Genomic DNA, 20,372 nt, shown 5'->3' with positions numbered 1-20,372 from the left:
TTAAAAAAATTTTTTTAAGTGTATGGCATGTGGATGCATCTGGTTTACAATCTTCATCATAGCTCAGCTTCCATTCACGGTAGTACATCCAAGATGTTTCTTTACCGCAACTTTAGTTGTACTTATATATTATTAGGATTAGGATTATGAAACTTTTCTATGATTGGTGGTGTAAATATAAGGCAGAGGGATATAAAGTCTGTTTTCCTAGAGGCAGCCTTCTCTCATATCTTTGTTCCTAGTTACCATTTTAATTAATTTTACTTTGATTCTGTATTCTGGTTTTATTGCGTAAATCTGCTAAGCCACTTTTTTGTATATATTCTGTAAGACGGTTGCAAGCGGTCAGATAAATTGGATGGATGGAGAAGGGGTGGATAGATGGATGGATGGACGACTGGGTGGATTTTTTCCACTGAATTTGCATGAACCCTCTTCCATATGATGCTTTGGAAAGAAGAAATCTGAAATTTTCCAAAATAGCAAGTATGTTCTGTAGAGATGGAGGTCAAGGATATGAAGGGACCGTGTGCAGCAAACTGCCTGCCTTAGCATCCTGTTATCCGCATGTCTATGAGCTCATTCCAATTAGCACTGCCAAGGACTGCAAGGAACCAGCTGGATAAGAGAGACTCTGCCCTGGCTTGGGATGTTCGGATGTTCTCTAAGAGTACACCAATAAACAATGCTTTTGCTGTGCGTTATTTCCTGCTTGTTAAAACTGTATAAAAGACAATAAACACTGCATAGGCAGACAGACATTCAGAGACCTGCGATGACTGGTCTCTGAATCCCACAATGTTCCTCATAAGCCTTCACAAGAAATAATCATGTATCCTGTAGTTATTTGGGATTTATGCCACTGAAATGAACATTGCAAGTTTATATTGTCCTGGTGGTCTTTGTTTTCATTACCAGCATTCCTAATGATCCCTAAATGCTGACACTTTCAGTATTGATCCTCTGCTCTAGAAAAATAAAACTCATTTCTATTCAGAAATATAATAAGAGTATCTCCTCTATCCATAGACTGGTACTTTTGTCGTTCTTTGAAAAATAATCAGTGTGACAATTAGCATCCAGACATCTGGGAAGCAGATGTTCTGGATTCTCTTTTAACTTTAACATTGTCTGTCTCTAATTTGTGGTTGCTGATAGTTACAGCAGGTGTTGATTGACATAAGACATAAGACTTTGACAATGTATTTGATTGTGCGTGTTAGGGTTTTTCTTAATATGGAATAGAACACAGGCGCCCAGACAATACTTTTTCCATATAACATTATTTTATTATACAAAATATAAATCTTATTCTATTACCTATTTTCTATTTCTATTCTTATTTAATATATAAAGTATTCTTATATTCTATTTCTGTGTTCTTATTCCTGTGTATATAATCATGGTTTTTAAAAATCTTAACTATATCTCAGTTCTTTGTATTCTAAATATTTCCCCCTTCCCCAGGTGTAGGTGGAGATGCTAAGTCTGAGAGAATGGTCAATTGTCTAGGGCAGGGGTGTCAAACTGTGGTCCGGATGCGTCACAACAAGCTTGCCCACCCCAGCTCTGGCGAGTTTGACACCCCTGGTCTAAGTCTTCCTACTGAATTCATAGCAACAATCAAATCTTATCTTTATGATGGGAATAGAATGGGATGGGATGGGACAGGACGGAACGGAACAGAGTAGAATATCTAATAAGAATTGTCTGATCTCTTCTTTAAAACTTCCAGTGTTGGAGCATTCACAGCTTCTGGAGGCAAGTTGTTCCACTGATTAATTGTTCTCTTAGGAAATTTCTCCTTAGGTTGATTATCTCCTGGATTAGTTTCCATCCGTTGCTTCTTGTCCTGCCTTCAGGTGCTTTGGAGCAGGAGTCTTCAAACTTGGCCCTTTTATGAGTTGTGGACTTCAACTCCCTGAATTCCTCAGCCAGCTTTTCTGGCTGAGGAATTCTGGGAATTGAAGTCCAGAAGTCATAAAAGGGCCAAGTTTGAAGACCCCTGCTTTGGAGAATAGCTCTTCTTTGTGGCAACCCCTGAGATATTGGAACACTACTAGCATGGCACCCCTAATCCTTCTCTTCATTAAACTAGGCATACCCAATTCTGTTCTTTATATGTTTTAGCCTCCAGTTCTCTGATATCTTTGTTGCTCTTTGCACTCTTTCTAGTCTCCACATCTTTTTTACCTCGTGGTAACCAAAACTGGATGCTGTATTCCAAGTGTGGTCTTTGACAAGGCATTATAAAAGTGGTATATGAAAAATTAGAAGATACAAAAGATATGTCCTGTTTTAAAACAAGGTGTATGTGTGTGCATATATGTGTGTGTGTGTGTATGTGTGTGTGTGTGTATACACATGTAAATATACACACACACAAGAATCTAAAAATCTAAAAGAGATGGAAGCTTTAGAAAAGTGTAGGGAAGCACAAAATGTAGTAGGCGGAAGTCCGTGGAATTCTTGCCAACAATGGGATTTGAATCCAATGTGTGCTTCAGTCCATCTCATAATTAGCACCAGGGTCCCCATGCCTTTTAATATATTTCTGTCACGTGGAATATTCTGTGTCCTGTTACTTGACTTTCCCTGTGTGGAAAAAAAATGGAAATGATAAACCAATTTTAGTAGTTACTTTTAAGATTAGCCTAGGCTACCTGTCTAGAACAGGTAGGCAACCTCGGCTCTTTTATGACTCATGAACTTCAACTCCCAGAATTCCTGAGTCAGCATAGCTGACTCAGGAATTCTGGGAGTTGAAGTCCATGAGTCATAAAAGAGCCGAGGTTGCCTACCCCTGGTCTAGAAAAACAAGCTTTGGGATTCTGCCTTGAGGGGGGAAAAGGGCAATTGGGGTTAGGGTGGAAAATACTGCTGTGGACAAATAATCAGCACCTTGCCAGTTATCTTCTCTTTCCCCATCTCTATATCTTTGTCAGGTAGATAGATTTATCTTGAGGCCTTGAATTGCCAGGATCACATGCTTCCTGTGCATGATTCTGAAAGACAGACAATGAAAACATGGTGAAGGAGTGCAGGAAAATTCATTGATTTTTTTTAAAAATTTGTTTTACCACTTGTATAAGTGACTATTCCACACTGGTGACTCTAGGTCAGCTGGCTGAGGAATTCTGGGAGTTGAAGTCCACAAGTCATAAAAGGGCCAAGTTTGAAGACCCCTGCTCTAGGTAGTGAACAGAGGGTTAAAAGCAGGCCAAACCAGAGTACACAATAGCAACAGACAGACAATATAAATATATGGGCAAGGTCTAAAATAATTCAGCATCAGTGGAGGAACACATTTTCTCTGCCATCCAAGTTAGCCCAGCGCTAAACATGTCATTACATGAAAGTTTTAAAATGTACTTCATTGGAAACAAAGGGATTCCAGCTTCATAAAGGATCTGTGCTGGAAGGTGAAGGAAAATTTTAACTATTTCCTTTTCAAGAGCTTTTAAAGAACTCTTTTTTTTCCTTGTAAGTCAAAGACTTTTTTTTGTTTTTTGCTTTCTTTAAAGTATTTATAGGTAGTCCTCGACTTACAACAGTGATATATGACCATTGTGATATATGACCATTGTTCACACTTAGGACCATTGCATAAATGTCCTACATGTTCTCTTCTGTTTTGTTTTGATTGTATTTATTTAATTTTTTCTTTTGTGCCATTAAGGCAATGTTGATTCGTTAGCAACCATATACACAGATATATTTTTTTCCATCTGTCCCTAACCTAGTCTCTTAAGTATTTCAACAGTGTGCTTACTGCCACTAATTTAGTCCATTAGAAAAAGGATTTTGGCTTGAAGAGTGATCTCAAATGACTTTAAATAGACAAAGAATGGATTCTAATACTGTACCTCTCCACTAGGATCTATGAGTATTGGGTAAGTGAAAGGACTTTAATAAACCAGATATTTATCTAAGGTTAGCACTAATAAAACTTTCTGAAACTGGTGCCTTTCAGCTTTGCGGTGACCAAATGCTAGACAGTGATGCCTATGAATTCTGAGGGCTGTGTTCTCAACACATCTGGAGGGCATCAAGTTGTGAAATGCCAACAATATTTGAAGCAGAAGGGAACAACAACAAGGACTTCCAATTTTGGTTGGGTCTCTCTTAAGTGCTGAGATTCAAGAAGCTGTAAAGAGCTGAGCAAACAGGAGCATTGAACAGCAGTTGGAAGAAACTTTATTGGATTCTCAGCAGCGGCTCTAGCTAATAGTTGCTTCAGCTGCCTAGAGCTTTTCAACACACCTAGAATTTTTGTTTGGACTGGGCAAATGATTTTAGTTATATTTGTGTCTGCAACTGTGCAAGAGCACCAGACTTAGAAAATGTTTACAATTTGGGACAGGTTTCAGTGAGGAAGTCAACTTATTTCTTTGAGGATATTCAAAAAGAAAGACATTCTCCCAAAAATACAGACTCTGCATGCTGTTTTTCAAAAGACATACTGAACTACACCCGGCTGCTGCGACCAACTGTACGATAGCAGAGTCCTAATCTTGTTGAAAAGGTCAGCACTGCCTTTTTTCATAATGTGAATAGCTATGTAAGAGACTGCAAGGCTGTTTTAGCTTCTCCTTTCTGAATTCAGCTTTTATATTAGAAGTGTTCTATGGTTGCAATTTGGGAGATCTTCATCTCCCCTTTTTGCTAGCCTCCCACAAATACTGTAATTATACAAGAGTTTCTCATTACCAACTGTGAGCAATTCATTGGGAGGAAACCCTAAAACATAATTCATAAATGTCGTCTGCTTCTTGTCAACTTGGATCTGAGTGTATGTAGTTGTTTAACTTTCCATTCAAAAGACAGCAAGCTGAATAAAATGAATAATATGTTGCCTTGATATGCTATTTATAATTCACTCGCTTTTTGTAAGCAATGGTGCTATGTGTGTTCTGTAGAATTCAGTTATATTTAATGGAACCAAGTCTGGATTAATATGAAATAATTACACATACTTCAGAGAAATCACAAACAAACAGGCTGGAAATGGACATGTCTCATCAAGGCAGGATCTCATCTTAGGTTTTGATCACTTCTGATCCAAAATCATACATGTGAAAAGGATCTTGCAGTTCATCACTGCATTGCTCTGGAATTCTCAACAAGAGTTGCGATGTATTGATAAAATGTTTCTGACATTTAACTCATAGCAATAGAGGCTGATCTCTTTCCCTCTAGAGCAGGGGTGTCAAACTCAATTTCATTGAGGGCCGCATCAGCATTGCGGTTGCCCTCAGGGGGCTGGGTGGGTATGGCCAGGGTGGGTGTGGCCTACTGGGTGGGCGTGGCTAGAGTGGGTATGGCCTACTGGGTGGGCATGGCCAACTCTACATCGTTCGCATCAAGGGTGCCTATGGGGGCCTGGGCAGGAGTGGGACAGATCTGAGGGTCTCTGGCAGAAGGAGGGTCTCTGGGCCAGGGCCAAGGCAGTGGGGGCCGTTCCCTCACTGTTTCCAGGATGGCTTCGCGGGCCGCATGAAACCACTTCACGGGCCGGATCTGGCCCCCGGGCCTTGTATTTGACATGTCTGCTCTAGAGCTGTAGGCCAGGGGTCTTCAAACTTGGCCCTTTTATGACTTGTGAACTTCAACTCCCAGAATTCCTCAGCCAGGCATGCCTGGCTGAGGAGTTCTGGGAGTTGAAGTCCACAAGTCATAAAAGGGCCAAGTTTGAAGACCCCTGCTGTAGGCTGTACAGTTGATGCTAAATTGCATCATGCAGTTCATATTTGTTTATTTTCTTCTTTCAGTATAACCACAATAATCACAGTGTGGGATAAAAAATAGAATTAAAACCATACAATCCCAACATGCTAAAACTAGAATGATCAGCATAGGAACCAATGGGTATCCACAAAGATTCATTTAAGAACTTCTTTGAACTAATAGGTTTTAGTCTATTCACTCAAGCAAAGCGTGCGAAGTGTTTGGCATAGATAGTCCTCAACTTACAACAATTAATTTAGTGGCTTTTTGAAATTACAGTGGCACTGAAAAAAGTGACTTAATGACCGTTTTTCACACTTAGATTGTTGCAGCATCCCCATGGTCACATGATCAAAATTCAGACACTTGACAACTGACTCATATTTATGATGGTTGCAGTGTCCCAGGGTCATGTCATCATCTTTTGCGACCTTCTGGCAAGCAAAATCAAAGGGGAAGCCAGATTTATTTCACATCTGTTACTAGCTTAACAGTTGCAGTGATTCACTTAACAAGCACGAAAGGAAAGGTAATAAAATGGGGCAAAATTCACTTAACAACTGTTTCACTTGGCAACAAATATTTTGGGCTCAATTATGATTGTGAGAACTACCTGTATTAACCATACGTATGCACATCTGGAGTGTGGTGGATATTGGCTCCACTATTGATTTGACTTTACCCTGTACGCTTGCTGGTGATTGTGATGGTCTTATATAAAAACAATCATTACCAAAAAAACTGAAGGTCCTATAAACTTGAAATCTGCCTCATCAGATCAAGGATCTCCACTGAAAACAATGTATTTCTAAACTTGCCTTTAAAAATGTTCAAACCCTTTGAGCCTTGGGCAGGGGTCGGCAACCTTAAACACTCAAAGAGCCACTTGGACCCGTTTCCCAGAGAGGAAAAAACACTGGGAGCCACAAAACTCTCTCGCGTGCGAGGGGAGGAGCTTGATTGAAGAGTTTAATTAAAAAGAAATAGAGGCTGCTGTGCATGAGTTCTCTCTCTTTCTCTCTCCCTCCCTCTCTCCCTCTCTCCCCCCCTCCCTCTCTCTGATCTTCTGCTCACCTGGCATGCTGGCTTCACTCTCGGACAAGCTGACACACATTCTTATTGGGCTGGCTCTCCTGCCCTGCATTCTGCTGCTTCCTACTTCCTGTGGAGTCGCAGCAAAGGCAGAAGCCCCACCCAATAAGCTTGTCAGCTTCTCAGAGAACAGCATGAGGCCACTCTCTTTTTTACACACACACACACACACAGAGAGAGAGAGAGAGAGAGAGAGAGAGAGAGAGAAGCGCAAGTGCCTCTCTCTGTCTTTCTCTCTGCAAATGGCGGAGGAAGAGCCTTGGTGGAGCAGTGGGCTAATGCCTCCTTAAGTAACACCAGCTGCCTGCAATTAGTGCAGGTTCGCATCCCACCAGGCTCAAGGTTGACTCAGCCTTCCATCCTTGCGAGGTAGGTAAAATGAGGACCCAGATTGTTGGGGGCAATAAGCTGACTTTGTAATAATGCCGCTTGGGGGGTGTGTGAAAGCCCTAATAAGCAGGCATATACATAGGATGAAGGCTATTGCTAAGCACATTGATTTGTGCTTTAGATTGTAAGCCGCCCTGAGTCTTCGGAGAAGGGCGGGATATAAATGGGATTAAAAAAAAGAAAAAAAAAGAATGAGAGCTGCAGGAGAAGGCTGAAAGAGCTGCATGCGGCTCCAGTGCCGCGGGTTGCCGACCCGTGGCCTAGGGGTTCAAATGTATATTCTTAGATCACCAAAGATATGTCCATGGTCAAGACCTCCTCTTCCTCCTCTCTGAATGTAGGTAGCCATTGTAGACAAAGAACAGCTAGGGTTAGGGTTAGGGTTGTTTTGAAGATGAAATGGCCCTTTTTTAGAGTCATGTACCCATGAATCCTCACTCCCAGAACAAGTGCATTCTGGAAAGCCAGAATCCCATTTCCTTTAGGATTTGGAAGGAAGCGGAAGCAGCAGGAAGAATCCAGCCTAATCTCTGGCACATGGTCATCTGAGGACAAAATCCACATCCTGTACACATAGCATTGCTGGTGAGATTTAGATTTATCTTTATTTGTTAATTGTTGTGTCCACCAGCAACTCAGTACTGTATCTGGATTCTTATTGCACGTATTTCTATTTATCCAAGTTTTACCCTCCCTGTTCCTTTAATAAAGCATCCAGATCTACACACGTGGTCTGATTTATTGGAGGATAGGTGGGCTTAGCTTCATGTCAAGCTACACACAGAGTAACGTGGAGTGAGGACAGAACAATCAGTGTACCTGAAGAGAGAAATACAGTACTCATCCGAAATCTTGTCATTGACATTTGACTTTAGGCATAATGCTCATTCCCAGTGCGTCACTTACAGTGGCAGCATTGTTACTGTCCTCTAGAGATTCATGTGCTCATTTCATAGGTGAATCAGTGTAATATAGTGGTTGATTTTCACCAGGAAATTGAGGCTTAAGTTCCATTCAGGAGGGAGCTTGCTGAACGAGTGTGGTCTATTTCTGCCTCTTAATCCAATTTATCTTATGTGGTTGTACCTCTGGAAATAAAGTTAGGTAAGACCCTTCTGTGTTTAAGGTGGTTCCAAAGATAAGCTGAGACATAAAATCAAGAAGCAAAATCTACTACTGGAAATCAACATCTGCCTTACGAGCCAGGCATGATGTGTGTCTGAACAGATCCCAAGCAAAAAAAAGTCCATGCTTAATATATTTTTATGTTATTTTCCTTGTAAAAGGTTTCGCACTGGGGTGCATTAATAATTTTAATTCCACCATCTATTGTATTCTGGCTTTCCTGTCAAGCACACAAGCCATTTGCAAATGGGACTGGAAAAAAATGGGTTTTCTTAAATGCATAATTTTCATGCCTGGTGGGAAGAAACAATAACATTCCAGAATGTAGTGGAAAATGTCATTTTGTGCCTGTTATTTATATTTGTGAAGATTGACTATGCTAAACATTCCGGCCTGGATTCTGAGATAAATTAGCTTAAGGATGTTTGGAAAAAGAAGGGTTGTTGTTTTGTCCTTCCCTCTTCTGCCATCTGTTCCCTGAATTTCAGAAAATGGAAGGAATATAAATCCTTCCATTCTCCACCATTCAGTCAGAACCGAAGAACCTTCTTGAGTGAGAAGTGAAACGTCTTCAAGGAAAAAACAAAAAGTCCAGTTGCCTCTTGAAAAAGCACCCTTGGGACATCTGGAGTCTGTCTAGATTTAGTTGAATTACTGTAACATACCATAACTGGTAGAGGACAGGAAGGCCTGGAGGAACGTTGTCCATGGGGTCGCGATGGGTCGGACACGACTTCGCAGCTAACAGCAACAACAACCATAACTTTGCTGAGATCATCACATATTACTATTTCTTTGTTCTTTCTTTCTCTTTTCCCTAATATCCCGAATGGGGTAGAATGGAGCCTCAAGTGAATCAATCTTTAAGAGTTGAATAAGCTCTAACTTACATTGAAACTTTCAGCACTTTTGGAAAGTGAAGCTTGATAGAAGTTTTGTGTTTCAGTAGGGAGCTTTGCACTGGCATTCGTTGTCCAGCTAGTGGGTAAAGCACGAAAAAAGGTCACATTCCCTAAAATACTTTGAGAATGATAGATGGGAGGGTTAGAAGGAAGTCCTCACTTGGACCAAGATAGCTTCTAGCCCTTTTGTGTGTGTGTATGTGTGTGTGTGTGTGTGTATGGGACACGGTGGCTCAGTGGGTTAGGATGCTGAGCTTGTCGATCAGAAGATCGGCAGTTTGGTGGGTCAAATCCTGAGTGCCACGTAGCAGAGTGAGCGCCTGTTACTCGTCCCAGCTTCTGCCAACCTAGCAGTTCAAAAGCATGTAAAATTGCAAGTAGAAAAATAGGGACCACTACGGTGAGAAGGTAACAGCGTTGTGTGTGTGTGTGTGTGTATGTGTGTGTACACACACACACACACACACACACACACACACACACACACACACACACACACATATATATATATATATATATATATATATATATATATATATATATATATATATATATATATATATATATATATATATAACTTTAGTTTATAGCCAACAAGTTGCCTGCTAAGGAAAAGAAATAGCTTTAGAGGACTAAAATAATACTTCAGATGTTATCCCCTAAATATTCCCTATTAAATCCTCTAGTTTTATCCTTTTAACAACTAGCAAGCTTTTTTAAAAACAAAAAAACCACAAATCCCATCCTCCTTTGTCTTTTTACTCAGCTACAAATCAGTGTGAAATGGAATTGCCATTCAGTTCACCTTAATGGAAAGTGTCATATGACTCAATAGGGTGATGAAGACTGACTGAAGTGGGACACGCTGTGTATCATTCTTCCAGCAGCCTCACTATTTGTCCATTTTCTCTTGAAATAATGACCAACGTTTCCTTGCAACTTAGTTGGCCCCACCTCTTACGGGGTGTGCCTTTGCCTGCAGACACTTGGGGCCAGGATGTTAGCGGAGCATGGTTTGCGTGGTTTTATGCGTCTATTGCTATTAGACAATTTGTAAGGAGTGTCAACTGTGGGTAATCCTTGACTTATAACAGTTCGTTTAGTGACCATTAGTGACCATTCCAGTATCTGAGGGGCTGCCACAAGGCAGAGGGGGACAGGTTCACCAGACCACCAAAGAGAAGAACAAGAAACAATGGTTGGCAACTGATCAAGGAGAAAAGCTACCTAGAATTAAGGAGAACCTTCCTGATAGTGAAGGCAGTCAGCCAATGGAGCAGCTTACCCCCAGAAATCGTGGGTGCTCCATCGTTGGAAGTTTTTAAAAAGAGACTGGACAATCATCTGACTGAGATGGTATAGGACCTCTTGCTGGAGCAGGGGGCTGGACTAGAAGACCTCCAAGGTCCCTTCCAGCTCCTATTCTATTCTATTCTATTCTATTCTATTCTATTCTATTCTATTCTATTCTATTCTATTCTATTCTATTCTATTCTATTCTATTCTATTCTATTCTATTCTATTCTATTCTATTCTTACTCTACATTCTATTCTATTCTATTCTATTCTATTCTACTCTACTCTACTCTACTCTACTCTACTCTACTCTACTCTACTCTACTCATACTCATACTCATTGGATAATCTTGGTTAAGACTTAACTAAGACTTCTTCCACCTCTTATTATAGATTGGATGAGGCAGATAAAAATCCCTTATTTTTTAACAATACATATTTGTGTCGACACATGGATAAAAATTATACCCTATTCATGTATTGCCTCAATCCAACACCTTGAAAAAGATGTTCAGATACTGTGCTGAGGCAATGGTTTTTCATGTGACATCTGTTAATGTAAAAATTGGACTTTAAAGAGGCAGGAGAGAAACAGTACTGATGCCTTTGAACTTTGGTATCGGAGAAGATATTATACGATGAATAATAAAGAAAACTAACAAATGAATCATAGGCCCAACCAATACAGATTTCTCACTCAAGGCACAAATGATCAGATTTAAATTATTCATATTTCAGACACATTGTGTGAAGATCAAGCTTTTTTGAGAACTCTGTAATGGTTGGGAAAGGTGAAAAGAGAGAGAGAAAAAAAGATGATTAGCAAGATGGATGGACACAGCAGTGATGGGTGTACCTAAAAGATCAGGTTGGGAACAGATCCTCCTGGAGAAGTATTGCCTATGTGGTTGCTAAGAGTCAACACCAACTTCTTGGCATAGAATAATTGTTTTAGTTGACCCAGCTCCACAAAACAGAAATCATCTCCTGTGGTCTAGCCAACACATTATAATCAATTATGAGATGGAGAATATACTTAATTCCTTCAATTAACTGCTGGTTTTGGAACACAGATATATAATCTGTGCATTGTACTCGTGGACATTGAAGTCAATTTTATATTGAAACGTATGATTTTGGTAGTGAATGCAGATGATCCAGCTCTCAGAGTTGTAATTGTTGAATCAACTAAGGCAGTTTTTGGTCACATGGTATCCATACTTCTCTCTCCGCATCTTCCCAGTCTGTTTCTTCCTTAAGATTTTCATGTGTGAGTCCACAGTAAAAATGGAGGAAAAACATACTTCATAGCTTTGTCTGCTAGATTGGACAACTGTTCTTCAGTTTAGAAGGGGTATTCTAGGACTGTTAGGAATTTGTCCATAGAATGGGACTGGCAAAAATTCTAACATTCAATTCCAGATATATAGCCATTGTCTCATCATCCTTTGCTCATCATCTAACACAGGGGTCCCCAACCCCCGGTCCATGGACCTGTACCGGCTGCAGCATGCCAGCAACCGGTCCGCACCAACAAGCAAAACCCCATCTGTGGGATGCAGGCAGCACACAAAACCACACACTCTTTGGTCCATGGAAAAACCTTTCTCCACAGAACCGGTCCTTGGAGCCCAAAAGGTTGGGGACCTCTGATCTAACATCATCACCAAGTATACCATATGTAACTCAACTGTACTCTAAAGGAGCACAAGGTGGAGGAGACTTTTCAGTAGCTATTCTTGCAACTTCTAAAAAGCCAAAGACATAAAGTCTGAAGTTAAATGGGATTAGTTCATTTGTGGGAATATTATATGCTAAGGTAAAGGTAAAGGTTCCCCCGCACATGCGTGCTAGTCGTTTCCGACTCTAGGGGCCGGTGCTCATCTCCGTTTCAAAGCCGAAGAGCCAGCGCTTGTCCGAGGACGTCTCCGTGGTCATGTGGCCGGCATGACTAGACGCCAAAGGCGCACGGAACGCTGTTACCTTCCCACCGTAGTGGTCCCTATTTTTCTACTTGCATTTTTACGTGCTTTAGAACTGCTAGGTTGGCAGAAGCTGGGACGAGCAACAGGCACTCACTCTGTTATGCGGCACTCGGGATTCGACCCGCCAAACTGCCGACCTTCTGATCGACAGGCTCAGCGTCCTAACCCACTGAGCCACCGCGTCCCTTATTATATGCTACCATAGGTATTAATGATCAAGTTTTAGGATTTGCAACCATTTAGTAACAAGTATGATTTTTGACCCTTTGTCATGTACACAACAGCCATTAATAAATTCTTTTGTAAAAATCACTCTTGCAGCCTGCTTGACTTTGGTGACTTCATATTCATATATTTTTTTGGCAACATTATATAACAGATTTTCTATCCCCTGTTTCTGAGATGCTTGGTTTTTTTTTAATTAGCACTCAGTTCAGTTTACAGTCTTCAGATTCCTTGGCAGTTTCCCGTCCAAGTAACTAACCAGGTATAATCTTGCTTAGCTTCCAAGGCCAGACAAAATGACAAGGTTTTTTTCCACATGTTAATACATCTTTAGAAAATTACTGTATCGCATAATCTTGTAAAATCTTATCCTTAAAGAAGCTTTTAGGTGTCAAGACAGTCAGCTGCATATGGCTTTCCAACTGATAATGGGAAATTGTCTTCTTAATTACTACATAGTTTTGCAATTAATCCTCATCCCATTTCTCTCGTGTGTAAGATTTAAGAGTAAAAAAAAGTGACTTGAAAGGAAATAATATAACAAGTGTGATTCATAACATATGGAATCTGAGTACAGTTTATGCATTTCACTTCATTTGATCAAAATCAAACTGAGGTGGTACCATCACTGGGTTATTACAGACGTTAATAAAATTAACATTTTGTTACATCTGTGTTGTCTAAATCTACCGCCCTTGGAATTCACATGTTAAATGTTATTTCTGTGTGTCAGTCCTTGCTTTCTTGTGAGCTCAGTTTTGTAGTGTTATAATTCCCAGATATTGTGTGGTACTTGAAGCCAATTCCTTAAATATGGATTGATGGGTTCCTTGGGTATACACAAACATGTGTGCAAATGAATGTGTATAAGCATAAAATGCAAGCAATAGTAAGCTTAAAAATAAAACATGTCTGGCTACAGGAAAGCCTTCTCTTTTACAACATATCATCTTACTGTTTCAAATGCTTAGAAGAATTCAATGTGAAAAATGTCAGTGATCATTTTTACAGTAAGGGACTTTCAAATAGTCAACTATTCTAATTTAACTTGCTGGGTAGATATAGTCAAAGGAGAAGCCTCTTACTATAGACCAAAAGTGCCCTATTTACTGCTGTGATCAATAGCTTGCAGATGTTCTGCCTGAAAAGAACAGGATGGGGCTAAACGCTCTTTTATCAGAATAATAGAGTTGAAAGGGACCTTGGAGGTCTTGTAGTCCACTCCCCTCTCAAGCTGAAGACCCTATACCATTCCAGATAAGTGGCTGTCTAATCTTTTCCAAAAAACCTCCAGTTATGATACATCTATAACTTCTGAAGGCAACCCGTTGGTCAAGCGCTGGTGAAATCAGGAGATTCAGGCTGTTCAAATGAGTGTAAGGATTTATTGCAAGCTTAAGCTCTCTACAAGAATCTGTCTGACAGTCAAAGGAAATGAGATGAGAGAGGCCTTCAAGGTAGGCTGGACTCTTGGGCATGCAGGGACTCATGACTTATGACTCATTTGACTCCTCCCTTCCACCTAGCGTGGTCATCTCCAACACTGTTCCACTGATTAATAGTTAGCATTAAACAGAGTGTAAAATTTCAAAGGAAATGTCCTGGGGTTCTTAAACCATATTTATGTGATTTTTCCTGGAATTCAAGATTGCTCTAGTACAGGGATGTCAAACTCGCAACGTCATGTGAGGTGTCGCAATGTATCGCAACTTTTTTTCCATTGCCGGCAATGGAGTGGGCGCAGTTTCGGCATGACGCATCCAGCCCGTGGGCCAACAGTCTGACACCCCTGCTCTAGTAGAATGTGCCTAGATCTCAGAAACAACACCAGCAAGATGCCTCTAAGAATTACAGCTTTCAAATTGACAGTCTAAAGTAGCAGATGAGTGCAGGTCGAACTTTAGAAGAACAGATGCTCTGTCACTTTCACGGTACTTGTTCCTAAAAGAACCCTAAGTACTTGTTCCTAAGAGAATGTCCAGAGGAACAAGTACTGTTTTAATTTACAAGGTGAAAGTGACAGAGCATAAAGTTCAACCTGCACTTATCTGCTACTTTGGACTGTCAATTTGAATGTTGTAATTCTTAGAGGACTCACTGGAGAAGAGGCTAATGTTGGGAAAGGTTGAGGGCAAGAGAAGAAGGGGACGACAGAGAATGAGGTGACTGGATGGAGTCACTGAAGCAGTAGGCGTGAGCCTAAATGGACTCCAGAAGATGGTAGAGGACAGGAAGGCCTGGAGGAACGTTGTCCATAGGGTCGCGATGGGTCGGACATGACTTCGCAACTAACAACAACAACAATTCTTAGAGGCACCTTGCTGGTGTTGTTTCTGAGATCTAGGCACATTCTACTAGAGCAATCTTGAATTCCAGGAAAAATCACAAAAATGTGGTTTAAGAATAACTGCCTTCCAAACAGCCCATTAATACTCGCCTTGAAATGAATCCAGTAAGTTTTTCCATACATGGCTGCTGAGACATTTTCATAGAGCAGATTTTCATAGGTAATTAAACATTATAACTTCAGAAGTCTTTACCATAACTGGATACTAGGCCAAAAGAGAGAATGGAACTGTTGAAGCATCCAGACAGGATTTTATTTGGATTAAGCACACGTATGTGGAAATATAACTTGTTTACATGTGCGCAGGGATCTTTTCATGCTGTGACTGTCGGATTGGAGCAGAGCATCCAGTCACAGCATCAACTATTCAGTGGGGTTTAGACACGGAGAGAAAGTTGCTTGCTCTCTTTATGTTGATCTGCTTGACTTTCTGAAAGCAATACGAATGGATGTCTGCTTGCAAACCTGCTGAAATGTGTGATTTAAAAACCAGACAGAATTCTGGCAACTAGACATGACAGTGGAAGTAGGAGATGGCAGATGATTTAAATAAGAAACCGCGTAGTAAGATCAGGTTGCTACAAAATAATGAATTCTTTCTGATCTTCTGGCAGTTACCCCACAGGTCCATTAAGTTTTCAGCAAGAGAGATCACAGAATACTTCCGCCTTGTCTTGTAAGGCTTCAGCGGGGCACAGATATTTCTGAAAGTTACGGATATTACACGAGTGTTGAAATAGAATTAAATGTCTCTGGTCTATCTGTGCTTTTACCTGGTTGGGCAGCTGCTGTTGGGCCCATTTTCCAGCAGAGAATTTTGTTTCTAGAATAGGTCATTCCATTACCATTTGAAGACTTCTGAGGCTTTTGAGTCATATTTGACGCCATTTCCTTCTTCCGCTTAATATTTATGATCCAAAGAAAGCAGCTGTTTGAAAAATTCTGATCTTAATGTGATTTGAAAGTTGCCTTTCCAAACTGGCTGATTTAATTATTCCACAGCCATGCCACGAACTCCTTTTGGACGTAACGAAGGAAGCAAACGAAAGATTCCCTGTTTTAGTTTGCATTAAAACTGTATAATTGTACAGGTGATCCTTGCTTAAATTCTTGCTCTGTGAGCGTTCCAACTTAACAACGGCGCTGAACAAGTGGTAGTTATAACGACTCCTCATATTTACATCGGTTGTATCATTTCCTTGGTCAAATCTTCAGAATTTTTTTTTCCCACTAAGCCAACTGGTTACATGACGTTGTGCTTTAATACCATCACTGGTCAGTGGAAATTCCAGTTCCGGTTTTCCTCGTTAAGTGAGGATGACCTGTCCTGTGTCTCTCCGCCGATATGATTGAATTACTTCATTGTAGCAGAAGCAAGAAAGATCGAGGGCAATAGAAGAAGGGGACGACAGAGAATGAGGTGGCTGGATGGAGTCACTGAAGCAGTAGGCGTGAGCTTAAATGGACTCCAGAAGATGGTAGAGGACAGGAAGGCCTGGAGGAACATTGTCCATAGGGTCGCGATGGGTCGGACACGACTTCGCAACTAACAACAACAGCAGAAGCAACATTCGACAAAATGGAGATTGGTGCTTCCCACAAAGACTTTGAGTCTTCTTTGTGCAGGTCAATTTTCATCCTCACAGACACTCTAAGCAAACCTGTTGAATAACATGCTGTGAATTCCGATTTGGCAAAAACCCAATGCCGCTTGAAATGAGTGCAAACTCATTTCAAAAGCTATAGAATAGATTGAGTGAGCTCTCAAAGTGGTTCTTTAGCACCTACTCAACTATGATCAATGTCAAAAGCAAAGTTTGGTTAGACTTGATTAAAGTTTGGATGAGACAGTACCAGGATGAATTAAAGTTAATAAATAAATCCCACCATTCAGCAACGGCAGACCACCTCCACATAAAATAATTCAGAAAAAAGAAAAAGTGCCCCTCCACCATCAGTTTTTGGTGAAAAGCAACCAAGGTGCAACTTCTCACTTTTTACACATGTTACCGCTTAATGGACCACCATCGCTCGGGCTCTTAGAGAAGAATAGCGGTCTTTTTCTGTTTTTGTTTCTAAAAAATCTGCCTACTTTTGACGGCTTAGAAGTGGGAGTAAGCCCAACTGATCTGAGTGAGTTTAGCTCCAAGGTAAGCGGGCTCAGCTTTTATAGGCTTTAGCCTGGCCATTTCTAGACAAGGAACTCATTGTGCTATGGCTTGCCTTATTTGCCGATTTTTATGGAGGCTCCAGATGGCCTTTTCCCATTTGTGAAGAACCCCTTTTATCTTCCCCACCTTTCCTTCCACCCTTTCTCCTACTGCAAGACATCCTTGAAAAAGAGAAAGGTGGAGTGGCTCCGTTTAATACCTTTTCGTCTGGCAGGGTTGATGCCATCTGTTTGAAGGCCCCCTTTCCCAGATAGTTGCATTATTTCTCCAAGCTTCCGGCCTCTTTCTTCTTTTTTTTGCTTTCGTTCCATTCTATAAAGCTTTAATTGCTAATTTCTACTTATAGCAAAATGGCTACTTTGAGCTGGAGGCTGGGTGGTTGTTTACATTCATCCTGAAACTATGAATACGAGCACAGCTACGCCGCCGCTGCTGTTGTCTGCCTCTGTGATTGCCGCTGTGTGGTCATGACTCAACTGAGGTCAAAGCAGGGACAGAAGAGAGGATATGAGGCTAATTCTTGGTTGCTAAAGTTTTTCAGGAGGAGCAGCACTATATAAAAGAAGGGTTCAATTTATAGCTCGAAATCTCAACTGCCTATTCCTGGTTTTCCCCTTCCTGCCCTTTCCACGTTTATATAAAAAAAAGTTGATGTTTGCAACGTTTTTTTCCCCCTTTCTATTTCAGGGGGCTCGCTGTCTAAATAAAGTAAGTTTTAGCGTGGAGCACAATTTAATGGGGACTTGGAAGACCAAATTTAAATGTGACCTGGGGTTAGATCCTTTCCTAAAGTAGCTGGTTTTGCCAACAGGAGCTGCTTTATTATTAGTTACTGAGGAAAGAGGAGGTTAAGGAAGGAACGTTGCTCAAAGGATGCTAACCCTGGGCAGTTGTGGGACTATCATATACACTTCATAGAAGATCAGTATACTCCTTCTATCTGGGATGGTTGTCCTCTTTCGCTGAAGGTGACACACACCCATACCCCAGCTAGCCATCTTAGCTGAATCAGTCCTGGCAATCAACGAAGGGACAGATGTCTGAGCCAGATCCCCCTCACATCTGACTGTAATGCTTAGAAGTCTCCTTACTTCATTAGCCCAGCCTGAAGGAGAGTCTTCCTTGCCTTCAGGTACGTGCAGTTAATGCACACAGTATGGTTTTTAGGTTTCAGAGATGGGGCACTTGGCGCTTTCCCCCCAGAAAATCCGGTCCATTTTCTCCACTTTGGAATTGTGGATTGGATCCTGTCAGTGGGCTTTGGGAGTTGGTCTTCACATTTGAAGGGGTGTGCAAACTGGGTAGCAGGATCCAGTGTTGGTCGGTCACCGGGACCAGAGGTTTAGTTTTCTGAGCTTTCAAACTCGTTCCGGAACCCTATCCTCAGGGACTTTCTCTCTCACCAAAATGTGTGCTTTGGGCTATTCCATGCATAGAATTTATGGGTTGTGTGGTTCCGTGTGGCTTTTTAATTGTTGGCCGGCTATTAAGTCTTCAGCTGTTTTTTTCTTTGTGCTACCTAACCAAGTCCTCAGCTCCTAAATACTTGATAAGCTGGTGGTAAATCAGTATCCCTGTTGACCGACAAGGGGACTGGACTCCAAGGAATGAGTTCCAGCTGGAGTCCAAAAACTTGGAAGACTAAGCCTCTGGTCCCGTGACCAACCCAGACTGGATCCTGCAACATTATCCTGGGACCTGTATATTTGCCTTCATTCATGAGACTGGGGTAGACTGATGGAGAAGCTTGCAAATTGTTTCCAGAATGGACATATATTAAAATAGCAAGGTTGAACCAGGTCTGAAAGTAATTGTTTTCAAGAATCACTCTTGCCCTGGGGTGGAAGGATTCAGGATTCAAAAGGAATGGACAAACATTCCTGATCTAGGGAACTTTCATATATTCAACTTGGTTCATTTCTCCCTCCCTGCCTCCCCCCCAAAAATTAAACATGTTAGTGCCCTTCTACCACAATACCAATGCTTCCCTTGATCCTTTCAGCTGATCAGTGTGAAAATGCCCAAATCAGCATCTGGCTAGAGGTGTGCCCTTGCTTAGCAGTAGATCTTCTGAGCAGCTGTGGTGCTATTAGAAAGCAAAGGGGTGATATATCAGTCCCAGCTTAGCCCCTTTGCAGTGGAGTGTAGTTTTGATCTAGTGTTTCAGATACAAAACATTTAAATGTTTGTGCCATTCTTCATGATAGATGTGTTCTTAGCTTTTATGGAATGTGTCAAGCTTTTGGGCAGTAAACTACATCTGAAAATGCACAATTCTCACAGAGTCTTTTTCACTAAGATTTATTGAGAAAACTCAGTTCTGCAATTGAGCTATTTTCTTTCTGGAACCTATATATCTCTGTATAAAATATGGCGGCTTCTTTTTGTCATTCTAACTGCCTTCCTTTGATTTCCCCACTGATACCAAGGATATTTTGAGTCGTCTGTTCACATAGTACTTCTGAACAGTGGTGGGATTCAAATATGCAAACAACCCGTTCTCCATGTGGATGCCGCTTCTTGAAGTCCATTCTGGGCCTGGGCAACAAAAAATTAGCTACCGGTTCTGCCAAAATGGTGCGAACTGGCCGAATGCCACCACTGGTTCTGAACTATCACTCTACAAATCCATTCCTCTGTATGGTGTGACATACTTCCCATGCTTTTATCTCACTCAACTTTTGGCACAAATTTTAGTTTTCTAGATTGTTAAAATTTATGAGAGGTCATGTCATACCAAGTTGAATCTAGGCACAGTTCTTCCAACTGAATTTTTGACGACGCTCCTATAAAGGTCAGGATTATATCTGAAATTTCATGCAAAACGTGTGTTGCATTACTTCTGAACTCTGAATCTTTCAGATACATTACATATGTGTAGTATGAGTATGTGTGTATATGCATGCATGTATGGATTCATGTATGAAGTGTCCGTCAAATTAAATTTAATCCATTGACATGACCATTTTGGCAACAATGTGGAGATGGTCTGCTGTTGCTGAATGGTGGGATTTATTTATTAACTTTAATTCATCCTGGTACTGTCTCATCCAAACTTTAATCAAGTCTAACCAAACTTTGCTTTTGACATCGATCATAGTTGAGTAGGTGC

At 41.0% G+C, this 20,372-nt stretch overlaps 1 protein-coding gene across 1 annotated transcript in view; it reads left to right on the top strand.

The window, feature by feature from the left end:
• The window catches only part of PALD1 (phosphatase domain containing paladin 1), a 141,813-nt gene that overhangs the window by 98,497 nt on the left and 22,944 nt on the right, over positions 1 to 20,372 (top strand). The window lies entirely within an intron of this gene.

The sequence above is a fragment of the Vipera ursinii genome (assembly GCF_947247035.1).
Source record: "Vipera ursinii genome assembly, chromosome: 5".
Taxonomy (NCBI): domain Eukaryota; kingdom Metazoa; phylum Chordata; class Lepidosauria; order Squamata; family Viperidae; genus Vipera; species Vipera ursinii.
This window is presented reverse-complemented; position numbering and strand designations above follow the sequence as displayed.